This window comes from Thermobia domestica, chromosome 18, assembly GCF_964235325.1.
Source record: "Thermobia domestica chromosome 18, izTheDome1.hap1.1, whole genome shotgun sequence".
Lineage (NCBI taxonomy): Eukaryota > Metazoa > Arthropoda > Insecta > Zygentoma > Lepismatidae > Thermobia > Thermobia domestica.
The window spans coordinates 90487202-90508643 of NC_137471.1; the positions used below are offsets into that span (position 1 = coordinate 90487202).

General features: G+C 35.2%; 1 protein-coding gene across 2 annotated transcripts in view; it reads right to left on the reverse strand.

The window, feature by feature from the left end:
* Src64B (Tyrosine-protein kinase Src64B) overlaps nucleotides 1-5378 on the reverse strand; it is a 371393-nt gene extending 366015 nt beyond the window's left edge. Inside the window, exon 1 of one of the 2 annotated variants that reach the window (XM_081745057.1) lies at nucleotides 5221-5378. The gene's annotated coding sequence lies outside the window, so the exon portion shown is untranslated. The remainder of the gene's footprint in view (nucleotides 1-5220) is intronic. The other variant, XM_081745060.1, reaches the window with a different exon arrangement.
* Nucleotides 5379-21442: the final 16064 nt, after the last annotated feature.

The following is a 21442-nucleotide window of genomic DNA, read 5'->3' on the forward strand; positions in this document are numbered from 1 at the left end:
ATTTTCATTATTAGAAAGTATAGGAAAATTTATAACTATAAAAATTTTTACTATTTGTGCTAATCATTGTTGTAACAAATATTGCAAGCATATAGTCAATGGTTTCGTCCTTTTTCATTCTTAGGAGAGCTAACCACAGAAGATGTTCTAGATTTGCTTTAGGGTTCAGATATCGACGATCCAGATTTTATGGATAAAGGACTCCAGTAACTCGAGCATGAAGATAGCGATGGCGGTGTTGCAACAGACGAAAATGGCAAGCAATAAATTGTTGTACTCGTTATCTGTTCTAAAGAACTGAATTACATACAAGAGGTTATTTGGCCAATCAGAGGCGGGTCCATTTAGTTGTAGTGCGACACGTTCAAATTTGAATTTTAACTACCTGAGAATTTTGTTCAACCAAGAAAAATTTTTGTACAATCCAAATAGACGACGGAGGGCTATTTCAAAACGTGGCCACTTCAATTTTTCTATAGTGCGACTTCTTCTAAATAAACAAACTTGTGATTGGCCAAATAATTTTGTGTAGATAATTCAATTATTTAGAATAGATAACGAGTACAATTTTTTATTTACCATTTTCATCTCTTGCAACACCGCCATCGCTATCTTCACTGCTAGAGTTATTGGAGTCATCATCCATAAAATCTGAATCATTATTTGAATCGTCGATATCTGAACCCTAAAGCAAACTTAGAACATCTTCTGTGAATAGCTCTCCTAAGAATAAAAAGAACGAAAACATTGACTGGATGTTTGTTTTTGAAAAGTAGAGATGAAAATTGCTTTTATTTGTTCCACAAAAATAAGAAAATGGATATTCAGAAACACAACAAACAATTTGATGTCACGTTATGTTCTCAAGAAAGGAGAAAATGTAAAGAAAACATTACTAAAATAAAACAGTATAGTATTCCGTTCATGCTATTTTGAGTATATAAATGTAGCTGTTGTTTTATTGTATCAGAACAGTGTAATATGTCAGAAGAAAGGTGTAGTATAGCAAGAAACGGAATAAAATGTATCACAATTGTTCACAAATATTTAGATATGCAATTGCTTGTTACTGAACCAATGTGCACAAACGTGGACATAGCATTTTTTTGTAAAACAATAAACAAATTCAAATTCTGAAAAATAAATTGAAAATTAGGATTTCAAATGATGCAGCAAACAAACAACTGAAAGACGGTTTTAAAAGGTTGGTAGTCTGGGACCGAAGGGGTTAAGGCGCAGGTCGAGCAGGCTGATTTGATCCCTGGTGGAACAGCATTAAAATTTGAACGCATTACGAAGATTCGGATTTCACCTTAACCTGTAGGTCTACGTCTTATACATCCTTAATGCTGAATAGCAACACTTAACCTTCCTAACGATTTAAATAAGGATCTACATACTTTGTTAAATTTTACAGACGAAAACGAAGTATGATATTGATAGAGCAGTAGTAATAGAAATATATTATGATCTTACCGGAAGGATGTGTAGATTTAGTTACGGATGAATGCATGACAAAAATACGGTAATTGAAGCAGTCACTTCTCTTCGTGTAATCCACTACACAGGTTGTAAAAGGGTGAAGCCAGTGTGTGAAATAATGAAGCGGAACCACTGAAGTGTCGCTAAAGTAAGTACTTATTCTGTTGATGCTGGAATTTTAAGTAATGACGGAAATAACAGACATTATGCACAAGAGTGGTAAATCTGCAAAGCAGTACAGGTTTTCAGCTTGTAACGTATAAGTGAAAGTGAAAATGAAAAGACATCCAAGACATGTCTGTATCGCAAATGATTTTTTTTCCACTTTCCTCATTTACGAGTAAATCCACCGTCACTGACGCGCCAGCCCCACAAGGACGCACCCAGATAGTGCTGCACTCCTGCCCTGAGTGGTTTAGATACCATTCTCGCTTTTAGTGGCCATCCAGCAAGTTGTGTTTTTTTCCATTACCTTTTTTTATGGCATACGTACAAACGCTATACACGGCAACGTTCTAGAACACAGGTCCACCACTCAGAGGCCAAGTTACGTAAATTACAACAAAGTAAACTATTTCAAACTATTAACTAACCAAAATACACTTGCATAAAAGGAGTTCTTAAAATAATGCACATTATAAAATAACAGTACAAAGGGGTCAGAGCTCCCACACTCCCAAACTTATATTATCTTAGAATATATCTTCGAAGAAATCCTTCAATGCACACGGAATATTGGTTAATTAATAATTTCGAATAATTTATTTTATGGTAATTCACCCCATTTGAAAAAAAAAAAAAAAAAAAAAAAACGAAACTAACCAGAAACATCAATGACATCAATAACCAGTAACATCAGACAATGCAAAACAATATACCCATTGCAAACAAATGAATCTCAAAGAACTGCACACTTTATGCTACAAAAAACATTTTGTAAACTCATAAAACACAAACACAACAGAATCAATAGAACACTAAAAGAAACAATAAAATGTACACAGAACACACGAGGAGTAAAGCAATATATTGTCATATATAAATACTTCGACAGATTCACACAACACAATCACATACCATGTCTACTGCCAATGAACAATTCAACATAGACTCAGAGTCCGAAAACGAAACTGAATGGAATTTCGAATAAAATAAAAAGCAAAGCAAAATAAAATCTATGCAAGCAAAACCAAAGAAACAACAAAAAAACTTCATTTATAGGTATAATCGTTTATAATTATAACTGGGTATTATTTAGTGTTTCCTCGATATCACTTGGTAGTGATTACGGTTCATTATTCTTAATTGTGATTAATGTAAATACAGTGTGAACAAGTAGCATCAAAACTAGAGTGCATAAAACATGAACCAACTTTTATTAGGTGGCCACCTTAAAAAACACGAATGCCACCTAATAGTACAGCAGAGGACCGAGCAGTAACAACCGGATGCATGCATCGTAGGGAGCAGGTGCATTAGCGATGGTGGGTATACGCATAATCAACCAGAGTTGGCAAAAACCATGGTTTTTATTTTTAAAAAAATAAAAAACGCTCTTTTTGGTTTAAACCAATTTTTTTTATAATTTGCTCTATGTATTTATATTACATAAGAACAGAAATAAGTTTGATTCGCCGTGGCGTTATGCAACAACGGGGTTATACTGGAGGCGTCACGTAAGCTTAAAGCGGAATCCAAACCGCTTCTCGGCTTACATCGGAGAGAAATTGTTCTCCATTTGGACTCGAAACGGGACTACTTGGCCACAAATGCGATGAGTCTGTCGAAGGACTCCTGATAAAAATATGCTGTACTGATCTTTACATACTTAATATAATTGTCACGAGTCATTTCAGAAGGACAAAAAGATAAACAATTTCACAATTGAAACCATTATACAGAATCATATATAAATCGGGAAACTCCCGCCTTAGCCATTGGGAAAATCCTGTTATTACTATAAATGTTAAGCAATAACGAAAAAATCCCAATGGTGTTTGGCATGTAAAATATTATGGTAAGGTATCATAATCAGTACGCTAAAACTGAGGTTATTAAATTACAAATTTAGTATGTAGGTATCATTCAATCAAATTAAAACAAAGCCCAATCCAAGCTAATGTTGGAGGCTACATAGGTAGTCGATAAATTTTGCCAATTTTATCAATATATTTACGGAACTCTGGCTTCTTTATAATATAATAGGCATTCAGGCATACAATTTAGCTTCGTTTCGTGTGTTTAAGTTTAACATCCTCCTGTAATACCGAGGAAAAAAAGATTTTCGCTTAAAGTGAGACCCGAACCTCTACTTGGTTTACACTTGAAAGAAGGGTTATGCTTCGATCGAAAATTGAACATGGACGCCTTGATTAAAAGGTGAAAAGGAGATAAAAGTAATGCAGATGGTTTGATATGTGGAAACGTCACCATTGAGTTCATACGATTTAAAGCTTTTTTTTTTTTTTTTTTTTTTTTTTTTTTTTTTTTTTTTTTTTTTTAATTTCATTAATTTTATAAAGGGAGGCCTGTGTTCCAGATCCTTCCCTTTATATCCATAACGTATGAGTCCTCCTAAAGTGAACATGAACGGAGGAATGCAACTCCATCCACAGGAAATGAATGTTCTTAAGGTGCAAAGAGAACATTTAACAAAATAAGAAGTAAATATGCAATGAATGCATCTATAGATTTCTACTGTAAATCTATACCCTAAGCTTAAACGACAAGACAATCCCGCAGTAGTAACATCGCGTTGAGTTCCGGTAAGCCCCGCTGCACCACACAATGTACTAAGGTGAGTGTTCGCAACGTAACAAAGTAGTCTAATCTATTCACAAGTAATTATTGTCATGCTGAAAAGCTGGCGGGGTTTACCGGAATAAACGCTGTGACATCTATTACTGTCACTTATTATTATTAAGAATGAACGTGACCTGAAACGCTTTTCATTTATACAGACTCTCTGCACCCCTTCTCTTTTTACAAATATTATAAATCTCTAAAACAAAGCTGTGTAACGTACCAAGATAGTACACAGTGACAGGTTTGCTATAGGATACCGATGTGGAAAGTGTCCCCATTTCAATTAATATTCGTGGAAGATTAAAATAATCCACTTGAGAGTAGTGAATAGAGAACTTTCGAGTGGTTAGAATATTTTTTGTGGTACAGTTCCTTAGGAAGAATACTTAACAACAATCCAGGGGAAAAAGCCGATTTAAAACGAAACGATCATACGGAACGAAAGACAAAGTATTGAATTAAAATGCTCAGCGACCAATGTTTATCAGATTACAGTAATCCGAAAATCTCATCAAAATAACTACATATCAAGTTGTTATATAAACGTAATTCATAAGCTTTTCAAAATCAGATCTTAAAAGAGTATACTATGCAACTTCGAGGCCAATAATACCTTTTATTAAAACAGATATACATTTGGAATAAAATATCTAGTGCATGAAACATTTTGAATAGTAAAATGACACTACTATATATGTTAGTTATTGTCAATATTATGTCAAGTACATTCAACGGATAAATTCAATCGGTCAATTACATGAACAACTATGTGCACAATCATAAGTGCCTGCACAACCCATGGATATAGGTCGGAGTAACAACAATAGTAACTTTTATCCGATCCATGATAATTATTCTTCGTAACTCGCTTAAAAATTATATGTTGAACTACATATATCGTTAATATTTGTGATTCATATAAATCATACTTACCACAGTACAGAACACTACATTAATAGAAAGAACTGTAAACACGAACCAGTAATAGTCACATACTATCTTGTTCCCTTGCTTACTTCTGCAGCGGACACCTTACATTTACTGCAGATTCGCACTTAATATCAAATGTCAAGAGCACTAGGTAAAAATAGCTGCCTAAGCTGACCAACGAATCTGTAAAGAACCCATAACTTTCGCAGTGTTTCTAACCAATATTATTTTTCAATGATTTCAAATGAGTAAAAAAGAACAATTCGAGAAATCAATGTTAGAATGTAAATTTTTGTGTGATTCATCTATACCAGTGACAACGCTAGAAGAAAGCAAGCGGCGGACGTCATTCAGTGGCATCGTACTCCCCCGACAGCCCCCACATATGTAATTAATGTAGGTCAAGTAATATAAAACTAGTATACACAAAACAGTTGCCACCGAGAAAATGATTCTGTCCCTCCGTTCACATTCCAAAGAAATTGAAGCTGACATTAACACGGATCTCCCAGCGGTCCCATCCTAGGGTACGCACACCATTCTTAAGGAATATACGAAAAATAATTAGTAACCGTGGAAAGGACAACTTAAACTTCTGTTTTCTGTGTGAACATTCTTATGTGCACCATACGCCATATGTTGACGAGCTTCATGAAGTTTGAAACTTTGAATGTCAAGGAAATAATCATCTCTGGAAATAACTAACAGCTCAATAGCTTTACTACCCTACAAGAACGTTTATCCAAGATTGATATAAATGATTATGTTTTTTGGCACATTATTATACTTATTTGTTTGAGGAAGCAAGAAAAAATTAAGACCGTTTTAAAATTATTACAAAATTTATTTTAATAATAAAGCAACTTGTTATCCGTCGTAGAAAAAATTAGTTTTCAAAGTAAATGGCTTTTAATAAGAGATTCAGAAAATGAATAAAAGAACCCAGTACTTCAACGAACGAAAAGCTGCAAACTCTGCAGTTCAAATAGCTTATATTATCTAATAAGTAATGCTTTGGTCAAAAGTTGTCTTTTATTGTATACAAGAAGTTCCAAAGCTATTCAAATAGCTTATTCAAATAGCTTTGCACTCAAATATACTTTGAATGGAATCAGTTTTACGCAAAATAAATGAATCAAAATTTAATGAAAAGAAACCACCCCTCGAAGAATAAAAAGATTTAAATCTTCTGTTCATTTACACACTCCATTCTAAGTTGAATTGAATCAGCCTTAATAGGAGATAAATGAACCGCAAAATGAATAAAAGCATCCAATCCTGATTCAACGAATGATAAAATACAAATACCGTAGTTCAAATATGTACTCAGTTTTACATCAAATAGGATCAGTCTTCAATCAAACGAAACGTTCTAGTAGCAGTGCGAAAAGAATTAATACTATTCATTTCAATGTTAGAAAACTCTGCCATATTTCTTCCAACTTGAGTTTGCCATCATTGTGATTTATAAAGTAAAAAGTGATGGTAAAACTGCTGTCCAAGGACCTCATTCCACTTGCATCAATGGATTTTTTTTTTTTTTGTTTTGTTTTAGTTTGTAATAATCGACTAGCAGTTTTAAATGATTGCTACATATTTTGCATTACGATTCAAAATTGCAAATTTTGCGTAAACCGTTACGGAATAAGGCCTGAGAACATCATTCATCTGGCACGCAAATATTGAAAAGTTTAAGATTAACTCCTTGTTTTAACTCCATGTGTAACAGAAAAAAATATAGCTGCACCAATGGTGGAACTATTGAGGTTATCTGGAGGGGCCAGTCCTCGCATTCGAAGTCTTTGCTCCCCAGTACTACCCTTTTCAACCTCCCCAGTGCAACCCTGGCCATGTAGCTACTACTTAAAATAACCGTAGTGCAATTCGAAAAGAAAACCGTAGTGCAATTCGATAAATACTTTTTGTTAACAAACGTTCACAACTATTTTTAAAGCAATAGCAATCTTATGATTCTTTTATGATCATCTGTTTGACATAGGTTGAAAATAATTTTGTTTGGTTTAAATGTAGTAAAGAGAAAGTCTGTTTCCGATTTTAGATGTCAAGAAAGAGAAAAACGGATCATATACGATGAACTCTCCACTCTACCTGAAACTTTTTGAAAATCTTGAAAAAAAACAATCAGTATAAAATACAGGTATCTAATCCAGACCCTCCTTAACTCTAGATCAATGATGTCTCGTTTCAACGAAGGCCACTCCTCTCATTTATTCACTCTCACCTACTAAAGTAGTTCCATATCAAACCAAAGTAACCCATGGAAAAAAAAAAAAACAGCTCAATTGATTAATATTGAATGTTGCTTCAATTTTTCATTGCATTTAAAAGTTTGGAACAGCTAGTAACAACCAGAGCCGTAGCTAGAGATTTCGGCGCCCGGGGCGAAGCAGAATTCGGCGCCCCCTACACTCAACTTACAAATATATATATATATATATATATAAGCAAAACAGCTTTTGTTGTTATGCTATGTTGAATTTTTATTAATCTTCTTGGAAAGACCATTGCAAGAACCAAACGCGATCATTATGTACCTTTTTCAAATAAGAGGTGTTTTCAAAAGTGTTATTTTGGACTTTTTTGTTAAACTTGTTAAAACTACCTTTGGTTGTATACAAATTCACTAGGAGAACAGTTATCGAAAGTTACTACTATTTACAACGCTTCGTACTAACGATAAGAAATGAAATTTCAATACATTTAGACTATGTTCTTTTAATTGTTCGAAATGAGTGACAGTATTAATTGCCAGTAATAATTGTAAACTATTTAATTTTATTCTGTATGTGACGACATCAATAGCATTTTAATTTCGATCTTTTTACGGTAAAAAAATATTTTGTGAAATGTAATGGAAATTCAGAAGGAGCCTTCTTTGTGAATTTCTAAATATTGATCGATATAGGTGAAGAATATGTTCAATGTTTGTACTTAAAATCCAAAATACAGGGTTTTCATAAAGTCGGGACGGATTTAATTTGCTTATAATTTTCATAAAAATGCTCATAATGAAATCAAATAAAGTGCAAACGGTAGCGGAAGGATTAAATTTTTAGTTGGCAACACTGTTAGATAAGCGGCAACTCTGAGAGGGAGAGGGAGGGCAAGGGTCAGTTTCTTACCAAATTCCATCCATTGTTGTTTTCATTGTTGTTTCAATGTTGACTGTTAAAAGTAAGTTGTAAGTTGTATTGGAGTGTGTGTCTTTAAAGAAATAAATAAATGAAAAACTCCTCTGAGATGACTATTTTTTTGCCGTATCAATGTGTGGACGTAAATGTGTGTGGACGCAAATGTGTGTGGACGTAAATGTACCGGACGTAAATGTACTGTAATATGTGGACGTAAATGGCGCCCAGTTGGAGGTGTGGCGATGAATGAACTGAGCTGGTGCAGATTACAGGTAAAAATTTAATCCTTCCGCTACCGTTAGCACTTTATTTGATTCATATGAGAAAATTATAAGCAAATTAAATACGTCCAGACTTTATGAAAACCCTGTATATATTTGACTACTACATATATCTGAAATTAAAGTAATTATTTAGTACTTAATTTCTTAATGAATGAAAGTTCCGAATTTAAGGTACTTATTATTAATTGACATATTAAAATACACTAACACGTACATATATAAAGAATGTGTGTATGTAGATAGATAAAAACATCACACAACTAAACACGTATGCACAAAATAATATGCTGGCCATACAAAAAGTTGATGAAAAAATGACCCCAATAAATTCCTCCAAATTGGAAGCATTTGATATGTCAATGGAATTTTAAAATAAATCATAGGTAGTGACTAGTGTCTGAAAAAGTCGAACTTCGTTGGGCTAAGTTCTGATCCCTTAAGCCCCTATTCTACAACTGCTTGAAGTTCGAAAATGTTATTGTTCCCCTTGTTTACCTTTATTTTTAATACTCTACGCAAACAGCATCTTGAATGCCCCTTCACTCTTCTCACTTTCATACCTTCATTCTCACCGTCGCACCAAAGTGGGTCCAAACGCGGCAATTCTGAGCGAAAACTCGAAAAATGAAGTAAAAGATTGACTCGATATGATTTGTTATAATGAAAGCTTAATAGTGTACACATAAGATAGTGTGCAGGAAAAGAAGTGATAGCAGTTTACAATGTACTCATGGGACGTGTATATGTGGTTATCCGCCGAAGCCGGAGACGTGCTGCTTAGCGACAGAAGATAGGAAATTGACTTTGAATGGGACTATTCCTACATTGCGTGAAGATATTCAGTGGCTGGTGAACATGGTGACACGACCGACATGTATGTATCGTTTTGTATATTTAGAATGTTGATGTGATGTGTAGTCAATAGTCATATTTGCAATGATGCTAATATCATTATCATATCCCTATGATAATCTCCTACTTAATATCATATTTGGAAAATGCTGTGATACTGAAAGCATATAAACTATGGTCAAACGATAGAATGGCATTTTAGTAGAAAATATGGCATAATAAGTCTGTGATTTTTTAATATGTCGTAGCGGAAACATTGTTCTTACTGTATGCAAAGAGAAAACCTGCACATATTCGCACTTTTGGGAAGTATAGCACATGAAAATGTTTGAAGAAAACCGCATTCTGGATGCAATGCTGCTTTTGAATTTAGGTGGGATGAATGTGAGAGTAAGTGTTAGAGTAAGTGTGATCCCCATGCACGCAGTGACGAAGTTGAATATAGGTCGATTCTGAGAATTTTGCTCCCAGACCTCGTTGGGGGTTTCGCCTCCAGGACCCATCTTGTTTCCAACATCTAGTCATACTTCTCTGGCATTCACCAACAGAACTAAACTCTAGTCAAATATATTTGATTAATGGTGGTGACATTTTGAAACGCCAATGCTAAACAATCTATGGACCATAACGTAGAACCATATTAAACATGGTGTTGATCAATTCAGTATTGTGTTTTTTGTGATACGTGCACAGAAGTGACATTGCAATCAACTGTAATGAGCCTCCGCTCGCTCCAGCTGAGAATGTTCCAATCAAGCCCTGAAATGAGCTCACGTAATGCACGATGCAATATATAAAACAACCTGGACAGGTTACTGATGCTTGTAAATCATAATATGTTTAATATATCTGATAATATATTCATATCGAGAACTTGTGATGAGATAATTTTTATGTATTGAAGCGTCCTTGCATCTTCATTGTCATAACGAATCCTCCACAACTTTGAAATAATTTTGAGAAGCAAGAACTTTTCTTCAATTTTATTACTCTTCAGTTGTAAAATGAATAAGTACACTTTTTCCTTTCAGGCGTAAGAATATAAGCCAATCATAAATTGCCAAATGAAAGCATATTGCCCACGCGTTTCTTTATGCCAATCACATAATCTGTTATATAACTTAGGCGCGAATATAAGGAATAGACCTATTTCATTTTATGATGTAAAATACTATGCTTTTGATGAAATAATGTCGAAATAACATTATTGTAGCCACTGCACACACCGAACTAATTGATTTTCTTTCAATTTTCTGCTTCATATTGCGAATTCTTATTTTTGCCAAGAATTCAGTGCTTTGGCCCCACTGTGCGTCATGATTAATCCGATTGGGTAGATAAAAAAACGTTTTGAACTAAGCAAACTTATCGCTGTTAAATGCGGAACACGACTTTGATTCTTTCTGATTTTAAAAATGCTCCTGCATCAGTGGCGTATTTAAGGGGCTTCCGGGCTTAACCCCCCTTACTTATTATAGTAAAGTATATGAAATATCTTGCAGAATTTTCACATTTTCAGGCAAAGCCCCACCCGAAAGTTAGCAAAGCCCCCGAAACAAAATCGTAAATACGCCACTGTCCTCCATACACTATAAGTCATTATTCGGGACCTTGTATACCACATGTTACTAAGAAATCATCTATAATAAACCCTTTAAGTAAAAAGTAAAAACTTATGATTTATTTAAACTTTTGGATTGCGAGCGAAGCGAGCAAGAAAATTTTTAAGAAATCTGCGTATTTCATTGATAACCGACAGCAATATTGAACTAATAGGGCGCCAATACTTTCTGGGGGCGACTCGTATTTTACTCATGTCCAACACCACTTTTTCTTTCTCCTCGCTCGTTCGGCGCCCCCTTGCTATCAGCGCCCGGGGCGGGCGCCCCGCTGGCCCCCCCTTAGCTACGGCTCTGGTAACAACATACGTTGGATAGGGGTAATGGAGATATAACTGCATCTTTTACTATGTAGTATCATCATGGCGGCCATTCTGAAGTCCAGGTCTCAAATTTTACTTAATAAAGAGTTAAGTGACAAATAACTTTTTGGGATAACTTTTTGTAACAAACACACATCTGAAGCTATTTTCAACTTATCTGTAATCATTTAATATTTATTGCCTTGATAATAATTGTTTCTCCAAACATACAAGGTAGTTTTGCCTCATATTGTATACTATATAGCCCTAAATGAAATGAAAACTTGAGGATACTTAAGACACCATATAATATAGTTCAGTTGAGATCATCTTTCTAATTGATTACTTTAGTGCGATATGGAACCATTTTAGGGGATGAGACTAATAAGATTCTCCAATCGAAAAATAAGGACCATCTTATATATTGTCGACGAGTGTTAACATTTTATTCTTATTAATTGGAAAGATTGTGCATTTTAATTTTCAGTTATAGCAAATGTCAAAGTTTATTTGTTTTGGGTTTGGTATTTGTAATTTCATAAACATAACTGCGAATGTTGTTAACGTTGTAAATTATCTCGAAAGATATTATGTGAATGTACGAGCACATTGCAACGGACAGAGTTATGTAGGTTACGTAAAATGCAGCGTGGCTTCATGACGCTCAATTTTATACCCTGGCCGGTGAATGATGATTTCTGACAGCTTTGCACAAGGCCACGGCGAGCAACCAGAAGACAGCAGGTCAACCAACCTTAGGCTCAGAATCTGTCGCGTCTCCATGGTAACCACCACACATTGCCAAACTTTCATTCACCCCCTCCCAACCCTCAACGAGGAAGCAGATGATTCTCTCCCTGTGCGAGAAGCTCATGGCAACACCGCACTCCTCAGTCGTCCTCGCGAGCTTAGCTGTCAGAAATCATCGTTCGCCGGCCGGGGTATAAGAGGAATTGGTTAATTGGACTTTGATCCGAATTTTGGGACCCATGTGCTGTAATGCAAGAATCTTCGTTGCATAAATACTTCAGTCTATTTTGTCACAGTTAATTGAAGTCGAAGAACGAGAGTTGAATTTATTTGAAGTAGAGTGAAAGTCGGATAGTTGTAGATATGGTCACATTTTAAGCAACAATGTCGATAAACACAATAGTTAGTACGTCGCTGCCAGGATTAGAAATTTTGTATTCTTGAAAGTATAAATAGATTGTTAGTGGATACATCAGAGATTACTGCATTTTGCTCAGAGGAACTTCCTGAATATAGTTCTCATCATCATCTTCATTTCAGGTATGATCCAGTTTATCTTTCCACTTTTATACTGAAAATCGTGAAGCACTTTGACTTACATATCTGGCATTTCGCTATACGAACAGTCACTCATATACATTAAATATGATACGAAGTACATATTAATTACTTCTTTAATTGTGTCTCTTATTTAACCCCGTTATACACTATGAGATAAATCCTAGGAAATGTCTTACGATATTTAATAAAGTCAAAATTTCAGGGTATATGGCATGAGATTGCATGTCATTTCCTATGTTCTAAACAATCCTATGAAATTTCTCTTCTTTAAAGCACGCTCTATTTTGGAAAGAAAATTCGATTTAAGCGACATCAGGTGAGAGAGAAAGTGAAAACAAATTTGTTTTCTCCTCGCCAGCAAAGATGCTATTTGCGCACTTATTAGTGCATACGAAAAGCATACATTTTTAATATAATACAACGTCAACGCTCTATCACAACAGGCATGCAAGGCAGAAGGCACTGGAAAACATTGCTGGCCGAGTATGCGTTGTGAGACTTGGCACCTCTTCGGAGGGTATGAAACAAGAAAAAAATCTTCACGTGTATTTCATAAAAGGGTAGAATTTAATATGAGATATGTGGTAACTTTTGTCCTAAGATAAAGAGTACGATATTTTCTAGGATTTATCTCATAGGTATAGCAGGCCTTACACACACGGTTCTGTTTTGCCTACGCAAATCAGTGGTAGAGAATCTCCAATAGTAACTCAAAGCATATCATAGGTCCGCTTATCAAACATTAGCAAGTAAAGGCAATTTAAGATGTACCTTGATCTAATAGAAACAATCTGAGTTTACTCAAAGTGCTCTATTAGTAATAATACTACATTCCAAACTCATTTTAAAGGAGTGCCAACTCAGGTTGATATTATGGAGATGCTGGACACACACACACACACTTCACACACACACACACACACACACACACATATATATATATATATATATATATATATATATATATATATATATATATATATATATATATATATATATATATATATATATGTACGGTCGAAACCGTTTATAACAACATCGCTTTTAACGACGTATTGGGTATAACGACGAAATCTAACGGTCCCGTCTAAACTCTATATAAAAACTGTATTTAAGAAATCCAAGCTTAATATTAAAGAAAAGTCACACATAATATGGCGATTAGAAAACGGAGAAATAAACGTCAGCATCGCGAGGGGATTGGGTCTATCACACTTGACGATTTCTACAATTTGGAAGGACAGAGAAAAAATACAGTCTCTTTTCGAAAAAAATTCTTTAAAAATCAAGCGGGCCAGATCATCCGACCACAAAGAGATTGCAGAAGCTTTACTTCAATGGTTTAAGCAGCAAAGAACAAATAATGTGCCGATCAATGTACCTATTATTCAAGCGAAAGCCAATGAATTTGCTCGTTGATTGGACAATCCGAACTTCAATTGTTCTTCCTCTTGGATACGTTTCCGAGCTCGTCATGATATTGTTGCTGGGAAAATTTGTGGCGAAGTTGCGAATGTACCTGATGGCGTAACAGACGATTGGCTATCTAAGAAGTGGCATGCTTTCTGTGAAGGTTACAAGCCAGATAATATGTTCAATGCAGATGAAACTGGATTGTTTTACAATATGACGTCAGATAAAACTGAAATTTAAAGGTGAACAGCGTTCGGGTGGCAAAATGTCCAAAACAAGAATCACAGTTATGATTGCTGCAAATATGACGGGATTTTGTAAAGTAAAGCTTTTGGTGATTGGCAAATCCAGAAAACCAAGATGTTTTAAAAATACCCACTCCCTACGTGTAATTTTAGAAAACAAAGCAATTTAGAAAGCAATGCAACAATGCAAAACAATGCAACAATGATTTTAGTTTGCATCCCTTTCAGCAGCGAGGCTATATGAAACGTGGATCTACTGATTAACGTGGAATCCGAACCTCACCCGGGTCTCCCAGGCCAAAGGCGTATATATATATATATATATATATATATATATATATATATATATATATATATATATATATATATATATATATATATATATATATATATATATATATGTAGATAGATAGATAGATAGATAGATTGATGGAAAGAGAGAGATAACGAATTTTCGTTAATGCATCCCAAAAGATGTGTTTTAGTTTACAATAATCGGTAATAACTATTATTTGCTCTTGGTTTTGCGTTCTACTTGCGCCGCAAAACTTAATGAAATTAGTCTGTATCAGGTACTTGGGCGAATTACTGTTACTCACACACTTATGAAACTCGTGACTTTTAAAATTGAACTTCTCATTCCTACGCTCACCTCGCAGGGGACACTAGTAACAGGCAATCTATAGAAAAAGTACAGATATTATGCTTATTTTTAAATGTTCGTAGTGTGCAGGACAAGTTTAGGCACAACCTGAAACCATCTTCCAAATATTATAATTCTTTTACTAACTTTCTTTTTATTGTCCTCCAAAAGATTCGTATTGAGTGACATTACAATACTGGATTAAGCTTGGATAAAGTTCAAAGGGGGCACTGGAGGTAATTGTTCAGAAATTATACCTACACTTTTTCACAATTTGCGTATAAATCCAGCATCCTAATGTGTAGTATAAAAACTACTGTGCAAGAAACAAAAAAACAACCTGTGTAAGTGGCCAGTAAAACTCGACCGAAAAGGTGGTGTGCCCGCTCTTTGGTGCGGGGTGCGACCGAAGGAAGTAGGTGCGTCAACGACGAAGAGTATATGCGAATGTGAAGGTAATGCAAAAACACGTGGGTTTTCGCAATGATACGAATTCCTATAGCACTTATAACATTTTCAAACTAGTAACGCTACATATAAACATAAATTATAGTTTTTGCGCATGTGCACAATAATTATGCTAGAGGAAAATAGTACTTAATACAGTTATTTATTATATGCGATCACTTCTTACAACCATTGTACGGCACTTGTAATTGTGTTACTCTAGTACACATCTACATTTCTAAACATAAAATACACCTTTATTTGTTCCCTATGAACGTGTTTTCCCGTGCAAGATAATGTATTTTACTCATAAATGTTACAAATATGGTGTGCCTTAACTAGCACTGTTCATAGTAAAGACTCTAGAGATCATACTCTGAACAGTCATTACAAAAATTTCGATGAGTAGCATAATGCACACAAAAAATTCAAACATCAATCATATATGTGTATATTTAATGAGAGCCCAAACAACAAATGAATGAAATTCAAGGAACTCAGATTGTGTTAATAAATGATTTTTTTAAATAATGTTAATTCTGATATTTTAATAAGTAAACTTTATTACTACTGCTAAGTAAACTTTATTTATTTATTTATTTATTTCATAAGGACAACACAACAGGCTTAATGCCCAGTTACAGTGTTGTGTACATAGTTGTCTAACATAACTAACTAACTAACTAACTAACTCTATGGCCTATGGAACCCGGAGGTTCAATGCCGCGTTCACAAAAGCTCTCCACTGACTTCTATCCTTAGCTAACTGCATCCAGTTTCTACTCTGTATTCCAATCTCTGCGAGATCCATCTTAATATTGTCCTCCCATCTGCGCCTAGGTCTTCCTAATGGTCGTTTTCCGATTGGTCTTCCAGTCAAGACTTTGAAAGCGTCTCTACTTTCTTCCATTCTACTTACATGACCCGCCCATTTAAGCCTCCTAGACTTGACGACCCTAACAATGTTGAGTAAACCATATAAATTATGTAGTTCCTCGTTATGAAGTTTCCGCCATTCCCCATTCCCGTTCCTCTTGGGTCCGAATATTCGTCTCAGGATCTTGTTCTCAAATACTTTCAGTCTATGTTCTTCCCTCAGAGTAAGTGACCATGTTTCGCAGCCATACAGGACTACAGGCATGATTATCGTTTTGTATATTTTAAGTTTCAAATTCCTCGACAGAATTCGCGACGACAAGAGATTTTGAACCGAATAGTAACACGAATTCCCTGCTTTTAGTCTACATTTAATTTCTCCGTGAATATGATTTTCCTCTGTTAATATTGATTCTAGATATTTGAAAGTATCCACTTTATCAAAAGTATTATTTAGTATTTTAACGCATCCATAATTTGCTGTATTCCGTTCCCGACGCACTTCCATGTATTTAGTTTTCTCTGCATTTACTTCTAAACCCATGTCCCTGCAAGAGTTTAATAAGATCTCTGCATTTCTTTCTATTGTTCTCCTATCATTCCCTATTAAATTTACATCATCAGCATATGCCATAATCTGGTAAATACCGTATAACTCTAGGCCCTGGTTGCTTTCTTTGATTTTCCTTATAGCGTATTCCAAAACGAAGTTAAATAATAATGGCGACAACGCATCTCCTTGTTTCAGGTCATTTTCGACGTGAAAGCTCGTGGACAAAAATTTTCCTACCCGGACTTTACTTTGGGATTCATTTAAACACTTGTCTAACATACACTATTATAATACACAAATATATGTCGTTTAATTATACAGAAGTTATTTCCTGACAATTGTTTTGAACTTGTTTTTGGACATTACTAAATACATCTACTACAATCATTTCGTTATATGAAGCACACATGGACAGTCAATTTTACTGTTTATTAATTTATGTAAGAACAACAAATCAAAAACCCATGTCCTTTTTTCTAATGTTTGAAAACTAAAATTCGTTACTAAGTCTTCATAGGGGACCTACTTTTGGTAGAAACAAGTTTTCTTGTATGCAAGCATTTTTAACAATTTAAACTGTATATTTTCTATTGCATCAGAATATTTAGTGGCATTTGGTTTCCAAACAGTGAAACGGTATTCTAATTTTCACCCCACATACAAAACATATAACTTTATAAATGTTGATTCTGTAAAAATCCTGTATTATCCTATAAATTAACCTAGGCTTCTATATGCACTACTCGTTATTGCGTCAACGTGTTGAGAAAAGATTAATTTGCTAAAAATATAACTCCTAGATCCTTGATAGTATTTGGGGTAGACAAGGAAGTGCCACTTATTGTATGGGTAAAGTTAATTAGATTTTCTTTCCTTGTGAAAGATACAGATTTACATTTGGATACATTCAGGACTAATTTGAAATTCCTGTAGAGTCTGCTGAAGTTTCACGTAATCATGAATAGAACTTACTTTGGTCTATAATATGAGATCGTCGGCAAAAAGAAGAACTTGAGAAGTTTTAAAATACAGAGGAATATCATTAATAACAAGAAGAAACAAGAGGGGACCTAAATTAGATCCTAGAGGAATTCCCAATAGAGTATTAAACTTGAAAATTACCGGTAATGTAAAACATCCTCTAGAATTATTCAACTGGAACTCTCTCCAGTCCTCTGTGAGAAGTTTTTTTTAATCTTGGAATTTAATACTTGTATCGTACTTTGTATATTCTATTCTATTATTATGTTAATGTGTATGAAGTTTAAAATAGACAAAAATAGCACCCGATTTCAATAATTCAAAATCCATGTTTTCATTAACTTCTATGTTTAGAGTACAAAAACTAGCAGTCACTCTTAAAAAATGACATAATACCAACTTCTTTTATCTTACATTATGATCTTACATTCCATATTTAATCTGCGAGTCCGAATAAACTCTGGTTGTGTTTCATAACACACTGGGGGAAGAGGACGCCTGGGAATTCTCGCCCCGGGCGCTTACAATCACGCGACGGCCCTGTATTTAATGGCGATTATCGCAAACTAAACGTAAATTTTGCGTTTAGTTCACGAAAAATCTGCCATTTTATTTGTTATAATCGCATAGTAAATTTTAAAATTTACTGCATCTGCCACATTATTTTGCAGTGACTGGTATAGAAACAACCTACACGAAACAAGAATAAGGATGTCCAGAACAGAATAAAGATTTAGAAATCGTAATGCTTACGCAAATTCATAAAACTGTCGCTTCAGAAATTCTTCGAAATCTTCACCGAATTTCTAAGACTATAACTGTTTATTCAAGTAAAGGGAAGATGGTAAATGGGTGAAATAATTTTAAGGGGTAATGAATTGGAAGCATTAGAATATAATGAATCATCTATTTAACTTGAAAAATTTTTATTAATTCAATCATTAATAGTATATTCTTCTTATACCGGTAGCCGATGTTTCCCACATGTCTAAATGCAGTGAACTTCTGCTTAGACATTTAATCCGTGAAATCGATGGTAAGACTACGGGCCCAAAATTATACGAAGGTCAAATTGGAATGGCTTTACAAAACTGCGAGTCCTTACTACTTGTTGATTTTGAACCTGTAGCTGTTCACTGGATTCAGAACTTCAGTGCTGTGAATTTAAACAGGAATCAAAAATATCTTCTAAATATTTGTCAAGCTATTCCGTTGAGCCATTATTTTGAAAGTTTGGCTAGTCGAAATCCTGGAAAGCTACATCAGGCGAAATGGGTGACAACTGCTAGTAGAATTTTGAACCTTTACATCGGAACGGAAAATCCGTCAACAGAGCTCAAGATTATGGTTTCTTACGTAATGAATGTTTTTGCTCCTGTATGGTTCTATATTAAAAGCGAACAATCGTGCACACAAGGAGATAACATTTATGGAAAAATGACATTTTCTAGATCTATGGATTCAAATACTAAATCAATCATAGGTCCAGTGATAATACGATATGCATTATTTAATCATCCATTGAATTTACTTCTGGCAATGATTTCGGGCACAGATCCGAACATAAGAGTGGTTATTTGGAGAAAAATTTTGAAAGCAAAAACACTATCTTTATCTGTCAATATGAGAGAATTCAAAGTTCCTGAGGTCAAATTAGACGCAGAAACCTACTTGACGTGATAAACTGGTCTGAGTGTGTTTTGACGAAGCTACCACTAACACAACACCTAAGCCAAGATGAGCTGGAACATAACATAATAATTGACGCGGTTGCAGGTGAAGAAATAACAAGGTTTTCTTGTTATACTCAAACAGCAGAGCGCATGATAAAATTAGTGACAGAAGCGGCCAGTTCTGTGTGTGGTGCAGACGCTCGCCATGGACTTATTTTGGCAAGTTTAAAATCTCAGGACCGGATACCACAGTTCACAAAGAAATCAGAATACAAGTGAAAATGAGTAACTGAACGTAAATAAGCTACATTTGAAAACCAGTAATCTGCAAAAACAAAGTCAAAGGTAAGTCCAGGACGGGAGGGAGGGCGGAGCTCGAACCGCAACCACCTCCTTGTGGTGAGTTCTGGGTTATTTCTAATGCAATAAATTTGCTTGGAAATAAGCTAAGAGCTGCAGGAACGAAAATGTATTTCAGCGAGTTTTCTGTAATTTTTAAAATTTTATACGTTTTCCAAATGTATAAAAACTTGAGAATATTTCATTGATTTTTGATTCCATTGTGTCAGATACCTGACAGAAAAATCACTAACGGTCGTGTGCACCAAAGAAGTTCAACTGTTGAACAAGGGTCATGACGAAGCATAGTAAAAATGTATGTTGCACCAACAACGTTCAAGATTAAGTCTCGGTCAAATGATGAAAAACTTGGTTTTAGCTTGAACGGCCGAATTTGGGGGTTTAAACTTCGTTGATCCAACTCAGTCTGTAGTATTAGTGGGGGACCGCGCCAAGGTTGGACGACGACAAGCCTGGACACTTTTTGTGTCCAGGCTTGTCGTTGGCCAACCTTGTCGTCAGCGACCCAAAATGAGATATGTCAAAGCATCTCGGGGTCGATTCCGACAAGCCTGGACACCTTCAGGAATGTGTCCAGGCTTGTCGTTGGCCAACCTTGTCGTCAGCGATCCAAAATGAGATGTGTCCAGGTTTGTCGGGATCGACCACGACAAGCTTGGACACCCCAGGAATGTGTCCAGGCTTGTCGTCAACGACCCAATTTGAAATGTCTGTTCCAATAAACTCTACCAGTTGAGGCGTTTCCAGTTCATACATACATGCCCTTCAATATAGAGTTGCATGGCTCTCATCTATATCGCTATTGGCTGATTCTCGCCAGTCAGCTACTGCCCTCTATCAGAGGATTTTCGAATTAATTTAAATTTATTTATCTTTTATTAAAAGAGATTATTATTATTTACAAAATTTCCGTTTTACTTAAATAATTTACTTAAATAATTATTAAATGGGATGTGTGCCCTTATACATAAAATTTTCGCTGAACTGAGCTGGAGCCGAAACGGTGTCGTCGAAACGTAGCGGCCCCAAAGCCTGATGGCTTGAATAGGTTTGAACCCTAGGCATTTTTGGGTTTTAATCCTCGTTTTTTTTAAATTTTAAACCGGGTTTTTATTTTTCAGTATTGATATATGATATTGTAATTGAATAATCATGTCTGTGGTACTTCTTACGATTTTTATGAATATCACGGTGGTATAAAAATAACACTGCAGTATAATCAGAGAGAACAGTTGCCCTTGTACATTGATAACACTGACTGCCCTTGTACACCCGTACTAGTGCATAAACAGTTGTATTTGTCAGATCTACGTGCTTTGAATGCACCAAATCGGCCCATTGGAATGTGTTCAGGCTTGTCGTTGGCCAACCTTGTCATCAGCGATCCAAAATCGATCCCGACAAGCATGGACACCTCAGGAATATGTCCAGGCTTGTCGTTGGCCAACCTTGTCGTCAGCGACTCAAAATTAGATGTGTCCAGGTTTGTCGGGACCGACCACGACAAGCTTGGA